Source organism: Mytilus californianus, unplaced genomic scaffold, assembly GCF_021869535.1.
Source record: "Mytilus californianus isolate M0D057914Y unplaced genomic scaffold, xbMytCali1.0.p SCAF_8, whole genome shotgun sequence".
Taxonomy (NCBI): Eukaryota; Metazoa; Mollusca; class Bivalvia; order Mytilida; family Mytilidae; genus Mytilus; species Mytilus californianus.
In genome coordinates this window covers 59,336,307-59,355,077 of record NW_026262734.1, presented here as the reverse complement: position 1 = coordinate 59,355,077, position 18,771 = coordinate 59,336,307, and the positions used below count along the sequence as shown (strand labels likewise).

Sequence of the window (18,771 nt, the reverse complement as noted above, 5' to 3'; positions counted from 1 at the left end):
ATAAATATATTTTGAAATAACATTGTCACTATGATATATATAAATTGTACATCTGGTTATAGGAATATGATAACTTGGTTACTCCGAAAAGAATTAGCATTTTGGATTTGGTAACTCATAAAAGTATTAAATGTTTACAGACATTAAAATGGGGAAAAACTGAAAACGTCTTCATATAACGTTAATTTCAATTATCTAAATAGTATTGAAAGTCGTATTACATTTCAACAGTATATCTTTATTTTAAAGAAAAAAACGTAGTATCTATAGGTTCAATAATAAAAAAAAATAACGAAACAATAAAACGTCTAGAACGACTGACAATTTACCGTAACACGAGGGCATGTTTACAAAGATTGTATTAAAAGTTTGTATATAAATAAAATATTACCTGACTTCATGTTTACAAATTAATGTTTTAATTGTTTTTCTTCTTAATACAAGTTTTAACCACATGTCTTTAGTATCCGTATTTATTAAAAATTTTTACATGTTCGTGGAGCTTTATATCATTTGACACGCGAGTAAAATAAATTATCTAAAAATGAATAAATAAATGGGAGCATTGTCACTTGTCATTATTTCTTTGGATATATCTACCTCGAGACGATGTCGAAATTAGCTGGATTATTACTGTGTAATTTTTGTGTTCTATTTTTCTTCATTACTACTGTCAGTGGTGCAATACCAAGTAAGTGTATCGCTTTCATATTGCGCGATATTTTCATGTTTGTTTGTTAGTGTGTGTGTGTGTGTGTGTATGTGTGTGTTTCAACTTAGTATATTGTAAGGTTACAGATATTTCATTATGCAAAAAATAACATACGAATAAACGTAAAATCCATGGTATAATGATAAATTACTTAAACTAATTTATGTGTGTTTATGTAAATGGTGTCTGATAAAAATGCTGATAATTTTATGAATAGGGTTCCGAATTAATCATATAAATTAAAGGTTTTAAGTGATTTCTGTGACATTCGTTAATTTAAATCCACGTGAAATGCACAAATGCATGAGTATAACATGTTGTATTGCCATCATGCTGTTGAACAAATACATTTTGGAAAGATAGAAAAACATGTTTAATGTTGACATATCTATTCTTATTTAATTAGAAAATTCCTAAATACAAAGTTTCGCAATCAGTTTTTCGTCAATAAAGTCTACTGTTTATGTAAAACAACATCAATACTAGGACAATTGATATAAAAATGAATATAGTTATACATGTAATAGTCAGCTAAACGATCTGATACCTCAATTTGAAATTTACGATTTTAATTACCGTGAATTACTTGAACCATGGTGTATTTCACTTTCGGTGGGCTGAGACTAGAATATTTGATTACTTTCATATGAAATTTCGAACAATACCAAAGACGTACTTTGACCTTCATTAAAAAACAAATAGCTTTTTCTAGAAGTTGATCACCACATGTAAACATATAGAACAATAAATTTGTAATGAGGTGTATAAGCAATCAATCGAAAAATCAATTCTTATATTTTTATCTTAGAGTGCAGATTGGTGTGCCCGACCTTACCTCCAGATACATTCGGCACTTGTGATGAACGATGCGGGTCAGGCTGTGGTTATGGTAGTCTATGTTGTTCTAACGGGTGTGGTCATCTTTGCAAAAAAGGCATTAGGAAATGCAATTAAACCTCCTTAAAACGATATCATTTATATGGTAAGATATTTATAAAAATATTTTATACCTACAGTATTAAATGCATTTTGCAGTACTTGTCCATTTATTTCGTTTGTTCGTTTGTCAAATGTGTAAAATAGGACGTTTTCACATCATCATTGCCGAATTTTTGTTTCTTTTTGTTTAACAATATAAGGTAAAAAAAATAATTTAAGTAAAAAATGATAAGCAAAAACAATTTGAACGATTGACTCCTAATAGTAGCAATTGCTTTAAAATGACGATTTTGACCCCTGTTTTTTTCCGTTTGTCACAAACACTACAGGGTACTTCGAAGTTGAAAAGCGCTATAAAGCGAACAAAAACCCACAGTTTTGCTTAATACTGAAAAGGGAAGTAGCAGACACTTTTAGAAACACAAAATAATTATACAGATAGGTCAACAATTTATAAATAGTCATTCAACTTATTGCAGTAGTCATTGTCCCTGATTTACGCTGATTATCCCTTTTTGTTTTTGGGACTGAAAATTAGGTTCTGTAGATAAACGGAAAAAATATTTCGGAAACACGATAAAAAGGGGGTTTTAGTCATAAATTATATTCTAGTCTACAGTGTTTGAGAGTGCCCATTGTTGAAGGTGTCCATATATCCAGTTTAACCATACAAGCTTTTTGAACCCTCTTGTGAGTGTTTTGAAATTGTTGGCAGTTAAATTTGATATTCCATTCGCTTACAATCTTGAAGCATAGGCATTTATTTTGTCCAGACTTTTTTGAAAGTTGGTAGGTAGTTGCCCTGTATTAATAAGTGTACAACTAACTGTTAACCTGTGTATTGACTATATTTGTATGGCTGCATACATTGTCAAAATTGGTAGAAAATAAACCGTAATACAACCATTAAATTGTCAACACTTCTGAAAAAGAAAACAATATGGTAATAAATATGTATAATGGTTTACTCTTACAAATTGTGACTTGGATGGAGAGTTGTCTCATTGGCATTCATACTGCATCTTCTCATATCTATATACACGTATTTGTTTATTTATTGATTCAATTTTGAAAGCCGGACATATAGTCTACAAATATTTCATGTAATAAATATATAACGTTTAAGATTTTTGTAAATAAAAATGCAACTGATTTTGTTTTGTATTTTTGTTATTTACTGGGTTGGTGAAACTAAATAAGAATAAAAAAATCACATGCAATTAAAAATGACCAAAATAATTTCAAATTCGAAAACTATTCAAATAAAATAAATAGTATAATCGTAAAAGTGCAATGCATATAAAACCACTTCATCAGTTCCTTTGCCATGTTCAGAACGATTTTAAAATTAAAATTATGTTGGGCTTTTCATCATAAAAAATATTTGCATGAACTGTATGCATGATTTAAACCTTATTATTTGAAAAAAGAAGCCGTTAATTGGAACACAAGATTTGTCAACCGTGCAATAACTGTAGTTAACAATTTGGCATATTCTCTTTCTGTTTGAGATAATCAATCAACAATCGCACCTAAACCAAACGTCTCAATATCTACAAACAACTCAACACGTTGGTGTTACAATTGAAACAGGATCTGTCTACCCTCCCGGAGCACTTAAGATTAATCAAAGTTGATGTAAGGCTCGTGTTGCTCAGTCTTCAGTTTTGTGTTTGTTTAGCGCTGTTTGAAGTATTGATTATGGGTACTGACGTTGATTATCATCTTAATAACGTGTTATATTATTCTTTCGATTCATTAGTCTTTATGAATATTACTTTTACTGTTTAATCTGTTCTTGGTGGTATCCATTGGACATGGATCTGTACTTATACATCCCGTCATTGTGTTATTGTTCTTTGATAATTTTTGTATTATTGTCTTTCTATTTTGCTAATATGCTTTGTTTATATGCCTTTTTGTGTTTCTTTGTTTCGTATGACGTGGCTCTGTACTTAAACATCCCGTCATAGTGTTATTGTTCTATGATAAGTTTTTGTATTCTTGTCTTTCATTTCTGCTTCTATGGTTTGTCTAAATAATGTATATGCCTTTTTGGTGTTTCTTTGTTACGTATGACGTCGCTCTATACTTATATATCCCGTCATTGTGTTATTGTGCCATTGTAAATATTTTTTTATATCTTTGTTTGTTTTTATGGTTATTGAGATAAAACACAATGTGACTGCTGTACCCCTATTTTTGACATGTGAACGTATTATATCTGTTTGTACTGTTCACAAATCGTTGTCAATATATTGAAATTTATGCAACTGTCATACAAGTGAGAGGTTAAGCTAGCTATAAAACCACGTTTAATCCACCTTTTTCACATAAGAAAATGCCTGTACCAAGTCAGGAATATGACAGTTGTTGTTTATTCGTTTGATGCGTATGAGCTTTTGATTTTTCCATTCTATTAGAGACTTTCCGATTCGAATTTTCCTCGGAGTTCAGTATTTTTTATTTTACTTTTGTCTATGATCGTTTTTCGTTTTTAGCCTTAATTGTCAGTTTGTTTTCAACCTATGGTATCGTTTACTTCTCTTTCAGCCTGAGAAGGCAAATCAACATAACAATATCCTGAGACATACCCAATTTCTCAAAGAGTTCAAATAAAGAACGAGTTATTTATTCATGTAACTATATATACATGTCTTTAAAGCAGAATTAAGTGTGCATGCCACAACTTTTCAAAAATCATATACATGGCACTGTTCTTACGCTTTTGAGACCAATGGTATGGCTCGCGAAAGATTTGTTAATATACACGAGTGCCAGAGATAAGCTTTCACCATAAATCAATTTCATATCCTCTCAACATACTTGTGTACTTTGTATATAGCCGCACTGTTTGACGTTTTGATAACATTTTTCTTACTTACATTGTTTATGTATATACATATATCTACTTTAAGTACAATTTTTAATTTTGTAGGTCATTAATCATGTTGATACAAACAAAGGATGGACAAAATGAATGTTACAGAATAATTAAATTTCAAGTTTACTTAAAATGTTCTTCAATAAAGATATTTGCTAAATCGTTTTTTTTTTATTTTGAGAAAGTCAAAGTAGCAACACTTGTTTGTGCTGTTTCCATCGTCAAGGATTGTATTAGTCTGTGATAACAATGAACGTCAGTTAACGGGAACTAACTTATTATAAAACGAGTACGTTTGGTATGTACATATTGGTTGAACTATGTGTTTATATATATTTATTCAACATAGTACAAATGTAATTGTCACATAAATCATGCTTCATTAATGTTCAAACTTCTTTGCTTGTAATTATATATGTTGAAGTGAAACATCGCATTAAATAAAATCCCAAAATATACATTTACCGAACTCCAAGGAGACTCAAATGCTTTCATGAATCACGGAAACTGTTTGTCGTAGGGACCACGTAATTTTGCAATTGAACTTATTGACATAGAACTTTTTAAAAGTTTAACAAGCGAAAGATTAATGTGCAATATACAATACGTACTAGGAATAAAGATCATGTGCATTCAGTGGGCTCAATTTAAACTGAGTCACAACTCTAATAGGGTTCAATAAGTTGATATTTGAAAAAGAATATTTTCAAAATTATTTGAAATTTGAAGATTTTCCTTTTCGAAGTACGAATCTGATAAATCCAGCAAACTGATTTTTCTAAAAATAGCAGGTACGTTGGAATGTGGGTTATACGAATAATCAATTGAAAATGATAGACAAAGACCATGGCAAAAAAAAAGCGTTAAAAAACACAAGAAAGGTCCACTTAGTACAACACTGTACATGTACGCTGCCGGTTCAGCAATACTACATACATATATAGCTGATCTCGGGTGCCAACGTTAGGCTCCAATAATGTCCCCTGAGGGATTACTTTCGCTCTTTAACATAATGAAAAAGTGACAAAAATGTGTACAATTTGTTTTACAAACATAAATTTAAATAATCTTCAAAAAGAATAGTACTTTGTGACTGAACATTGTTTTACTAGATAAATTTTTTTTTTATCTTTTCTACAATTTAATAGAATGTATACATTCGGTGCATACGAAGCGCTTCTCTGTATTGCTCTTAGACTAACAAAAACATATGAAAACCATAATCAGCCTGTTAACAATGTTTAATTAATAAAACATTGTAAAAATAGAAATAAGAAGATGTGATATGAGTGCCAATGAGACAACTCTCTATCCCAATCAAAATGTTTAAAAAGTTAACCATTATAGGTCAAAGCACGGCCTTCAACACAGAACCTTGGCTCACACCTAACAGCAAGCTATAAAGGGCCCAAAAATTAAATGTCTTTTACAATTCAAACAGGCAAATCCAATCTATAAAAAAAAGGAAAAACCAGAAACACTTATGAACCACCTCAACAAACGACAACCACTGACTTAATATAACAGGTTCTTGACTTAGCAACCAAATGCAGCGGGTTCAACAGGTGTCAAACTTTACCCCAACCCTAAACAGTAGTATACCATTACCAAAAAGAAGAACACACTATGAAATATCTATTGAAATGGCGTAACTCGATCAAAAAGGAATAATAACAATAACAATTAAACATCTTTTTAAATCTATGACACAATATAAATATAAAAATGTCAAAAAAGAACTATAACCTGGGACAAAAGGGCGTTAAATAAAATAACATGCACAGGTAGCTTTAATTTAAAAATTTTGAGTACCGAAATATTTTTTTAACAAAAAACATTTGTTGTTAGTATGTTAGTACGAGACCAAAAATGAAAATTTATTGTCATACTAAATATCAAAATTGGTACACATCAAAAAAAGTGGAACGAGATATAAAAAAATAAGTAAACGCTGTATAACAAAATTTTATCAAAAATATTTTTCAACAAGTAAAATTAATAAGTACGATATGAGAGTACATGTAGTTACTTAAAGCTAGTTAAAAGCCAAAAGCAATTGATAATAAAATAAAATCAAGCATCAGAGAATTAAATCAATCGACCAGATCACGAGGAATTAGTGTTTTAATGCCATGGACAGTCAAAAAAGACATACCTTGTGCTATTCCAAAATAGAAGTTTGGACAGGCAGTCTGATAGTTAGGATTTAACCTTAAAATAAATACGTATAACGGTATATATATATATATATATATATATACAAGTCTAAATTGAAAACAACGTTCAAACCTATGATTGCGTTGGATAAAAACCGCAATTTTTATACGTGTGCATGCAAAACAAATTTCTTGGTAGAGGGGTCTAAATACAGCACAAACAACATTTTCCAAAAGACCAAATGAGTGAAAAAGTATATTTTAACAAAACGCATTTGACTAGCAGGTCGACCAACTGATGTTCTTAAACCCTGCTGACTGCCATTGGCGATTGCCAAATAAATGGATCACAAGATGTAACAAAACAGATCTTATTATTAAATTATTACTAAACAGAAAACAATAAACTTGCGGAAAAGATTGTATACCGCAAACATGAGGTGCAAAAATTTGTACACCATATCCGGATTTCGACAAATTCAGTGATGTTAGGAATATATATATATATATATACAACTCGTCTTAACATCAGCCCAACAATGTTAGATCTGTAAATTTGTTTTCGCAAATTTTTTGTTCTTCCCTCGCCGGGATTCGAACTCATGCTACTGAGATATCGTGACACCAAATCGCCTGCACTGTATCCGACGCGATAGACCACACGACCACCTAGGCTTTACAAAAATAAAGCTTTCCGTGGCCGGGTGTTATAGAAAGAGAAATACATTTAAATTAACACAAAGTGGACGTAAACGTGTAATTGTACGTCCGAATACAAAAAACAAACTAAGTACAGATCTATGAGTACTCGTAGTTACTGACACCTAGTGTAACGCCAATAACAACTAATAGAAAAAAATTATCATCTAACATCTAAGATACACAGTCTTTATCGATCAATACACACAGTTACGATACTGTTGTCAGGTCATTAAAGATTGCATATTTTGGCGTTAATATTGATTCACTTATAGGGTCTTTGCATCGGCACTAAACACATTTATTTAAAAACCAGTTGTTGGCATGACACGGGTTATGTTCTTCTCATATATGTTATGATGGTATGATACTTAACCCCTAACGGGAAGGATTGTGCCTGATATTCATATGATGAAGACATAATCTTTCAATCAGTTTAATTGAAGTCTGGAGCTGGCATGTCAGTTAACTGCTAGTAGTCTGTTGTTATTTATGTATTATTGTCATTTTGTTTATTTTCTTTGGTTACATCCTCTGACATCAGACTCGGACTTCTCTTGAACTGAATTTTAATGTGCGTATTGTTATGCGTTTACTTTTCTACATTGGCTAGAGGTATAGGGGGAGGGTTGAGATCTCATAAACATGTTTAAACCCGCCGCATTTTTGCGCCTGTCCCAAGTCAGGAGTCTCTAGCCTTTGTTAGTCTTGTATTATTTTTAATTTTAGTTTCTTGTGTACAATTTGGAGTTTAGTATGGCGTTCATTATCACTGAACTAGTATATATATTTGTTTAGGGGCCAGCTGAAGGACGCCTCCGGGTGCGGGGATTTCTCGCTGCATTGAAGACCTGTTGGTGACCTTCTGCTGTTGTCTGTTCTATGGTCGAGTTGTTGTCTCTTAATTGACACATTCCCCATTTCCATTCTCAATTTTACATCCAACATCAAATGAATTTAGTGGATAGACGTGATTAACAGCTTATGTATATAACAATCAGATTATGCTGGACTTCAATTTACTGTAAACAAAATCAGTATTAAAAACAACAAAAACAATATTCAACGATTTAATAACAGTATTGAACTGGTAACCTTTTTGAATAAGTATATTTAAAATATCGCAAAGTGTACCAGGATCGTTTAAAAATTCCCGGCCTCGGAAATGCACCTCTCTGTTAAAAGGAGTACGTGCTATCCCGTTTGAAATAGCGTTTCTACAGGTACAAGGTACAACTAAACTTCAGTATCACACTATTTTAATTGGGCATGCTATTGTGTCTGCTGATCTTGACGGTTCTACAGTTGTTGGTGTCGTCTGAGTTCCTGTCAAATCTGTTAATTAAACAATAGTTAATCAACATCCAGAAATTGACAGCATTGGTATAAATACAATTTTTTTTCAAAAACCCTAAAATTCCAGTTGATCAAGTGTAGACATATCAGAACGTCCACCACAAATACATGACATACAGGTCAGTAAAATTTGTTATGTTTTTTTGATTGAATAATTATAAATCATTTTCTCAGATTATTTAGCAAGAATATTGTCAAGTAACCAGCTACTATTCTGTAATAATGCGAAGTTGTAAAGTGGATATGAACACATTGCTTGATATTAAAAAAAAGCATATGCAATTTTCAATTTTATCTTTAATTTTACAAATCGTATTAATACTTTAGATGATGTTTTGTATTTTCTTTTTATATAAAAATTGATATTGAAGGAATAGAAATGCCTTAAAAAAGTAAAATCACAAAAATACTGAAAATTCAAAAAGGAAAGTCCCCAATCAAATGGCAAAATCAAAATTTCAAACGCATCAAACGAATGGATAACAACTGTCATATGCTAAATTTCAACAGCACTTTCACTTAGACATTTGTAACAGTATTGCTGGTTATGAACGAATTTTATTTATCAATAGTGATTGTTACTGATATGAACAGTTTGTTTCAAAAAATATTTTTTTGAAATGCATTACATTTCACAGAATACTAGTATAGTATTGAAGACGCATTGGTGGCCTTCAGCTGTTTTCTACTCTTTGGCCGGGTTGTTGTCTCTTTGACACAATCCCCATTTCCATTCTCAATTATAATGTCCAACAAAACCTCGAGATACTTTAATCCAATGACATATTCTTTGCAAAACTGGAGGATGTGCTAAAGGATATCTCTGCTGTTATATAAGTTGTGGTGAACAGCGTACAAAAGGAAATATATTTATTAATAGTACGGAAGCACATGTATTTGTTTTAGTAAACCAAGTGTGTTTGTTTACATCAACACGTGTTTTAGAAAACCTTTAATGTTTACAATGGTTTTTCATTGGATAATATTTGTCGCATTGCAGGTATAATTCTCCGAATTAAAAAGGTTTTCTGTATATCGTATGATTTTGAGTCGTGTTTTTCTTGCTTTTTTCTCATATAAATAAAATGTAATTTATAAGGTTTTTATACGAAGTTCTGCCTTACGCCGAAAAGCATACTACGTACAACTGTCTTGTCTATAATAAGCCCACACACAACACTCCAACCCGACCTTCATCACCTAGACAGTATATTATTCCTATGTGGAAAGTAATGGTTATTAATAATGCTTTATAGTGCTTTATATAAACATGTTAAGTTGTATATTTCTTGTTTTGTAAATTGGTGTAAATTTGTATGTTTTTAATGGATGGCTATGATGGAGCTTTATTTGTATGACTGGACACAACTTAGTAAAAACTGAGCACGAGCCGTAGTGCGATTGGAAAGAAAAACAAACTGTCTTTGAGTTCTTTTAAACATTTGATAATAAAGTATACTACTATCACTAGGAGAGCTTATTCCTGATACATGTGTTGAGTTTTATTGTATAAATAATTTATATTCGTTTAAGTCTGACGAACTAGAACATAATTCGTATTAATAATCAACCTAGATCTACCTATGTGTGAGGTAAGATATTGATATAAAGAAACTTTTGAAAATACAATTAACAACAGTTTCTAATGATTTTGGATAGTTGCCCTCCAAACAATTCAATAATTCTAACAAGCGCACAAAGTAAAACACAACGTTATACTTGCTACCCTTTGGCGCATACATCATGTAAAAATACCAAATACTTGCAAATTTTATGAATACTCAGCATGAACTAAATAATCAATATTATAAGTAATGAATATGATAAGACATGTTAGAATATTTGGTTTTCTCAATAAACTCTTTCTTTATAGAAACAAGGAATTTTAAAATGTTGTACTCCAGACGCGCGTTTCATCTACAAAAAAATTCGTCCGTTGCTTTGGAATCGGAAACGTTAAAATTGGCCAAAACAGTACAAAGTGGAATAACATTGAGGACCCAAAATTCTTTATGGTTTTTCGAAAATTCAATAAAGTTTGTTTTGTAAACAGTAAATGAAATGTTATGCCCATATCAATGATCACTCATATCAGAAGTGTTATCGCCCATTTATGCGTCCAATACCTACGAAATAAAAATAAAAATAGAAAACATCATTAGTTCAAACGTCATCAAAAAGTAATTTGCACTATGAATACAACTTAATGACCAAACATATTTAAGCAGATAATATGTTTTCATTATGAAATATTGGTAGTGAAATATATTCAATTCACACAATTACATGTACGTGATTCACATGGTAAACATATCCTGTTTAACATGTAGAATCTATGGTAAACATAAATTGGGCATTGTTTTAGTTTTTTTGTTTACCAAAAATGCGTTCAACTGTTCTGCTCTTATATACGTTCTAGGCTTTGAAATAGAAATACTTGGCTTTGAACGTTCTTGATGAAGGTAAATCCAGAAAAGCGCTTTGATGCACTTAATTTATAGCGTGCTGTTTATATGTTTTTTGGTAATGACTAAAATCTTTTTTAATTAAAATGGTGATAGCGTTAATAAGTCAGGAGACTAGTTGTTTTTCCTAAGTTCTTCTAACTATCGATTTTTTTTCTTCACTTCCGCTGTTTTTAAATGAACTTGTCTGCATCCGTTCTCCAAAACAACTGATCTGATTTACTTAAAGTTTCACAATATTTTGGATTACCATGTTTAGTTGTGTAATTATGGTTTTTAATCGTGCATTGTGATCTATATAAGGGTACTTTGAAGTGATAGACACATGGAGTCTTCAGTAATGACCATTAGAACATTTGTTAGACATAATGGCAAAGGTCAGTTATGACCTTTGACCTTTTCTAATTTTTCTTCTCACTTTCCAAAAAATGAACAAGATGGAATTTTATTGAACTGTATGAATAAAAAGGGAGAGTTCTTTACGATACGTGTTAAATCTGAAGTCTTTTTTTTTCTTCGAAGAAACACAAGAAAAAGAGTTATTGTTTTGTTCCCTAGTGTTGAAAACAGCCGATTAATCTATACGTACATTCAAAAAATAAGATACATGAATGTCATACAAGCAGGTTAACCAAATCCGGATTTTCCGGAAACATATTTTTTATGTTTTTTCTCTGTTTAGCACGATTTAGTTGTGGATGTTATATAAAAACAATCGTAAAAGGAACATGTTAGGTTTGTTACATTTCTTGTACCATAACTGAAGCAGAATGTTTAATTGTAAGATTCTATTGAGTATTTTTCTGATATCTATCTTCAATACTGAAGTATCTGGCATACGATTTGGTAAGTATATTTATTTCTGTTCCAAATTATTTTAAATACAGAAAATGTACTTCAAGGAAATTTTGCTTTTTATATTTATTTAGATGGTTATGTGTACAAAAGATTTTTTTTATGAAAGTTTGTTTGTTTTGTTTTCAACATTTTCTTAATACTTTAACAACTATACGATTTTTCCCTAAAAGACAAGCACAAGACCTATATATTAAAAATAATAATGTTCATATACTGTCATTTGTAAAAGAAGATGTCATTTATGAAAAGCAATGTGTTTCCCGTTAATTTCAGCACCGAACATGTTTAAAAGGTAAACTAAAAAAATACCGACCTCCAAGGAAAATTCAAAACGGTAAGTCCCTTATCAAATGGCAAAATCAAAAGCTCAAACACATCAAAAGAATGTAGGGAAACAACTGTCATGGATCTGACTTGCTGCAGGCATTTCTTTATGTACAAAATGAGAAATACACATGTTTTTGTAGCTAGCTAAACCTCTCACATCTATGACAGTGGAATAAAATTCTTTAAATGATTTTTAATTAGTTTTAATATCCGGATGAAACATATAAAGCTCAATTGAAATTATAATAAGATGTAGTAATAATAACCGAAAACAATGTAAAGTGTTGATAGAAAACGTCTAGTTTATTTGTGCTATTTTCGAAACAAGGACCCTCATTGAAATAAAAAATAACCTTTAGCCCAGAAATAATTTCTAACTATTTGATTATGTAAGGTCTTTGTTACGTTTGTATTCAATTGACATAGCCCCACCACATCATTTTAATAAAGACATATGAATGAAGTTACATTGAGACAGCAATATAAATACCTAAAGTACATCGTACGGTCATTAACAATGAGTCCGCGCTTACGATAACTATTTTTATTTAATCCCATCGATTATTTGTAATTTAATTACATTTTTGGCATATTGGAAAATCACAAAGCTCCCAATTTATTTATAAATTCCTGGCTTTCAACTGATCAACTGATCATGTTTGAGTGTTTATAGTGAATAAAAATAAACACACACAAAAACCAGCGTCGTACTCGAATTCTTTTTGATAATTTCAATAATCAAACCAGGTAAACGACAGTTACAAACTTCAGGTTCATCAGATGAAAGATTTAGGACACTTTGAAAACACTTCAGTCAATTCAATTAGTTTTTGTGAAAGATTTGAACTGATTTAGTCATTAAAGACGCTCAAATTCAAGCTAAAATATGAAAAATCTATCAAATATGCCATAATATGTCACTTTTTAGATAGTTTTTGTCAAAAATGAAAGTGGCCGCATCCGTGTTCACTCTCAACTTTTATATATGTTATGTATTATTATCAAATACAACTTACATTTAAATATTAAGAATGAACACAAATGCGGCCACTTTCATTTAAGACGAAAACCGTTTTAAATTTAACTGAGCTGCTAAAATTGTGAAGATTTCAGTAATTTAGCATGACGTAAGGATGCTAGTACTCGATACATGTGCATTGTATTGTCAAAAAACAGCCCATATTTATGTAACAGAAGTTTTCTGCTTTCCAATAAATAGCTAAACATTTACATTTAACAATTTTGTAAAACTGCTATGTTTTGGGGCCAAAAAGGGGTCTTACTGGATCTACTACTTTCTTTTTATTTCAAAAGTGCACGAAAACATTGTCAGTTAGGAACGACTATTTTGATGATTTGTATATATTATATAGAAGAATCTTTTTTTATTATTAATCAGTTTTCTATCATGTACATAAGTTTTGTATTAAATAGCATGTGGACTGAGATGTCCACCTGTGCCGTATGGAGGAAGTCATTGTGGTATCTTATGTCAACCGCATAGCTGTGGTATCGATTATCTGTGTTGTTCTATTGGTTGTGGTAAAGAGTGCAGAAAAGGAATTCGGAAATGTGGATAAAACTTGCAATCACCAAATTAATTTTCAAGATAGTAAGATATTGTTATATATTACACAGTGCTGATTAAAAATGTTTATGTCATAGACAAAACAAACTTGTCCTGTTTTTTTAAACATTTTGAGAGTTCAAAAGCCAAAAACAGAAACAACAAATGGACACGTAGTTTTGTAATTATTACAAATCAGGGAAGAGTGTCAATCCGTTAAGGTGTTACACTTAATCTTACTTTTTGGTTATTTCATGTTTTGTTACGTAATACTGCCCATCCGGTTTATTTGAAAATAATGGTATGAATTACCCGAACTGCTGATTGTATTATACTACGAAGACCGTTGCACTCGACATAAAACGATACCAATGTCTACCCTTTATTTATAGGTAAGATTACGCTTTGATTAAAACCTATATAAGGATGAGGCTTAGAAACGGGGAAAATCGAGGCTTTTATATTTGATTTGCCAAGTTAATACACTATTATTGTCTTTATACTGCAATCTAGAAAAAAAAAACATTGTCAATTTTTGTTTATTGTGTTATTGTTATTTATTTGATTTATATATTTGGGAAAATCTCCCTTTCAAAAGGCCTCACATCTGGCGGAGAAATATATGTTAGGACTAAAAATTTGACAATATTTTACTTGAGTGATTTTATTTATTTCTATAAGATAAGAGTTAATTAATACCTGCAGAACTATTTATGAAGTGAACGAACTTTACTGGCTTATATGTCTGATTTATAGTTTCATACTTGGGCTTTCCAAAAGCTGTTGACAGAACTTTCCTGTGTTATAATTACAGAAACAATTGAACTTTATAATTGGAATGTAACCTCCAGTGATGCTAACTTTTATATGCAGTGACAGAATACATTAATTTATATAACTTTTGTTGATAGAAGACCAAACCCTGTTCCGGTGAAGCTGTATATTCTGCAGGATAAGCGAATGTCATTATTATCATTTAATTTAATATAAATTTAGGGACTTCCCACACTTTTCAGTTTCTCGGTTGCTTGTAGATGCATTCACATGTTTTTTTTTATGTGTTATACACTTGTACCACGGATTGATAGATAATTATAATTTGTCTGACTTTAATACAGTTTTGGATGTTTTATTAAGCCAAGGTATTGAAGGACAATTTTGCGTGTAACAATATCTAACACAATGAAATGTTCATTACCTGTTGAAACCAATCGATTGTGAACGGATTCGTTTGAGTATGGACTAAAATATCAAAAATATGCATGAAACATAATGATTTTTAGGTTTTAAACAAAAATATTGACAAGCAAGTGAAATATGTTTTCCAACAATTGTAAAAGAAATAAGTTTGAGTCGTTCCACGCATAGTTGTAAACATTGGAAACAAGGACAGGTTGAAGAAGTCGTCATAAATGTTTTAAATATAGTTCTGGCTCTACTATTTAAATATTCATGAGGATATGTGATATCGGGTCAGTGACTGTATATGACATAGAAATATACAGTCAACGCATTTTGTCTGTTCAAATAGAACGAGTGCAGTATAAATATATATATTTATCAGTCTGTAAACGGTAGTACTACATGCAAAAGTGTGTTAGTAAACAGTTTTTTACACGAACATCTTTAAAATTCAAAGCTCGCCGGGAAATAGTCTTTTTTCTGCCGAGGCAAAATAAAACAGACATCAATCTATCAATCATAAGCGTTTCTCACTATTATTTTGAATTAAGACAATTACTGCTTGAGTTTATTTAACAAAGATGCCTCTTATCAATATAGTATCTAGTTTTTTAAAACAAAATAACTTTGTACGAGAACAGTTTGGTTTTGTATATTTAAAATAAGTGTCCATAATAAAATCATAACAACAAATATTAAAACCCAAATCAATGTCAATGTAATGTTCCTTTAGTTTCTATTTGTGTCCGACAATTTTAATCTGCGAAAGATTTTTTTCATTCGATTGGTTATCAAATAAAATATTACAATGCTCATCATTCATGAATGCATTTTCCTTTGACTAGCTGACTGCATTTAGACTGAATAAATGCGTAAATTGATCTTGATATGTTTGTGGTTTATTGTCGGGTGGCCAGTTCATGAAAGTTATTCCACATATCTTAATATAAATAACCTGAAGTATATATGTTCTGTATAGAATTTATGAACACATTAGAAAGTGTTCATATTTAGTTATACATTGCTGGATTTTGCTTTTGAAATAAAACACAGCTTTGTCTCTCTGAATTAGTTGATTAACAGCCGCTTGCATCTCGTCGCATTTCAAACATTGTATAAACAGGTATTAATGGTGCATTTCGAGTAATGTTTACTGAAATCTATTTTAGCGGCATAACATAGTAAAGATATCATGAAGGAGAAAAATATATGCAAATATCAAAGTCGTTTTTGCTTTCAAAATGAAGTCCTAAATATAGTCTTAGTAATAAACTAGTTCAGTGTATAGATTTTATGCTTGAAAATGTAAATTGTGTATCAGTACTATAAATAAGTTATTGTATGAAAACGAAAGACAGCTGCGTATATAAGCTTAATAGTTGACTACTATTTTTTAACGTCATGTCTTCCAATTAGCTTACATTAATGATTATGTACAAATGTGTTTCGAAGGGTAGACTTAGGTATACACATTTGATCACTGGGACTTTTTAAATTCAGCAGTTGCTTAAGAGGGAAGTTCATTTTGCTGAACAGATTGAATGCATATGCAGCCAACATCTGACGATCTCAACTGTATCTACGAGTACGTTATTTGCATATAAAACAGTGCGTTTTGGAACTGCACAACAATCGTTTATGAATTTACTTTTAATCATGATCAGCTTCGCTCGAGGCCAAATGTAAGGGAATTCAAAGATTTATGTATGCTAGCATTGAAAATTGCATCTCCTTGGCTTTTTTATGACCTCACATCAAATGAATTACCATGAGTTTCATTCAAAATTTATATGCATGTGTATTAATGGTAAAACATGTTTCATATTTTAGGTCATAAATGAAAGCAAAGAACAGACAAGATGAAAGTGTTTTTTTTTCTTTCTAAACTTTTCTTAAATGACAAGGAATAAAACATGTGCACATATTATCGTCAAACTATGTTTTGAAAATTATATCCAGGAAATTTTAAAGAGTTTTGATATACAATCCTCTATTTGAACAGTCTAGAACAACAGATGACAATCCAGAAAACGTGAGGGCCCTATCATAAAAAATAAACATTAACATGTAGTAAAATAATACTAATGAAACACGCTATAAATAGCTTTACTAAAACATCGACAAAAGACAAGACCTCAAGACGAAAGAAGTACTAAAAATAAGTTATATTAATGTGCGGTATTCATTTGCGTCATGTGGTTTACAACTGTTTTAGATAATAAATGACGAATACACAAATGATTTTTTTTTAACTGACACATTACTGTACGTACATTTGCCTTTGTGAAAACTCACAAACGAGAATTCACAGTGTTGCTCAACATACGCGCGTTTCTGTCATATCAGTGGCGCTTTATTTAAATCAGTTGGTATGCATACAAATTGTTCATTTTTCTGTATTTTCAATTTCGAAATTTCGAAACCCAAACATAGTTGTTCTTCCAATCATGTACGTATTGAAAGATAATGATAAACTGATGAATTACACATGCGTTTCATTATCCTCTAAATGGGATGTAAAATTCAAAGAGCGAAAATGTTGCAAGACCTACAGATCAGCTGATTACTATATGTTTTTGTCGATTTGGCTCTAATGCATATCTTTAACATAGAAATGGAACATCCATTTACAAATGTTGGTTAGACAGCTTAGTTGAAATATAATTTATGAATTTTAATTAAAAAACTATATGAGTACACAATTATAATAAAATATTCACATAATCCAACTTAGAAATAAACTAAGCATAGATACCAGATTTTTAATTTTGAAAGACAGACCCGCAGTTTGTCTTCAAGAGACTAATCATTGAAGCTCCGCAAAAAGACCAAGAAAAGTACGAAGTTGAAGATCATTGGGGACCAAAAAAAAAAACAAATTGTACTTTCGCACTGAACTTTTGATGATAGCTGTTTTATCAAAATAGTAATTGTACTTGAACACTAATCTTTGAATAATTTCAATTAACAAAAAGATGTAATGTTGTTAAATTTGTACTTTAAATCACATTCACATGGTTAAACAATTATTAAAAAAAACGTCTGGAACTTGTTACTAACATTGTCTAGATATTGTATCCAAACCATGCTCAGCGGCTTGATATCAACATATTAATCAGTGACACATAAAACTGCTATGACAACTGCACGACTTAAATACAATGCATAATAGTATCAAAATAAAGTACACGTGTTAATTTGTACATTTCTAAAGACAAATGAATGTCATCTCTGTCATGTTAACTAATTTCGGATTTTCGCTTAAACGCATTTGTTTTTTTGTTTTTTTTTTTAAATTAATTAGTTGGTATGCCCTAATACATGATAATAAACTAGTAAAGGAACACGTTATCATTGTTAACATAACGACACAACAATGTTCAAACTTCCCAATCTGATTCTGATTTGTGTTTTGCTGATTTTCATCTTTAACACTGAAGTAACTGGTCAAGGTTACGGTACGTATAACTTTTCTGTCTTAAACTAATCTAAATACTGTCATGTACGGTAATTTCGGTTGTCCGATTAGTCTTTACTTTTCTTTTATTTAAAGGCAAATTACTAGAACAATGGTCTTTCTATCGCATGGTCATTCACAACTAATTTAGTTGCAATGATATTTATCT

At 30.8% G+C, this 18,771-nt stretch overlaps 1 protein-coding gene and 1 long non-coding RNA gene across 3 annotated transcripts in view; one reads left to right on the top strand and one right to left on the bottom strand.

Annotated features, from left to right (window-relative positions):
* LOC127711258 (uncharacterized) overlaps window positions 1-18,771 on the bottom strand; it is a 270,314-nt gene that overhangs the window by 134,701 nt on the left and 116,842 nt on the right. The window lies entirely within an intron of this gene.
* On the top strand, window positions 490-4,695 carry LOC127711267 (uncharacterized). Its single transcript, XR_007986622.1, has 3 exons — window positions 490-691; window positions 1,521-1,694; window positions 4,590-4,695. It is a non-coding gene; the product is annotated as an uncharacterized LOC127711267 (long non-coding RNA).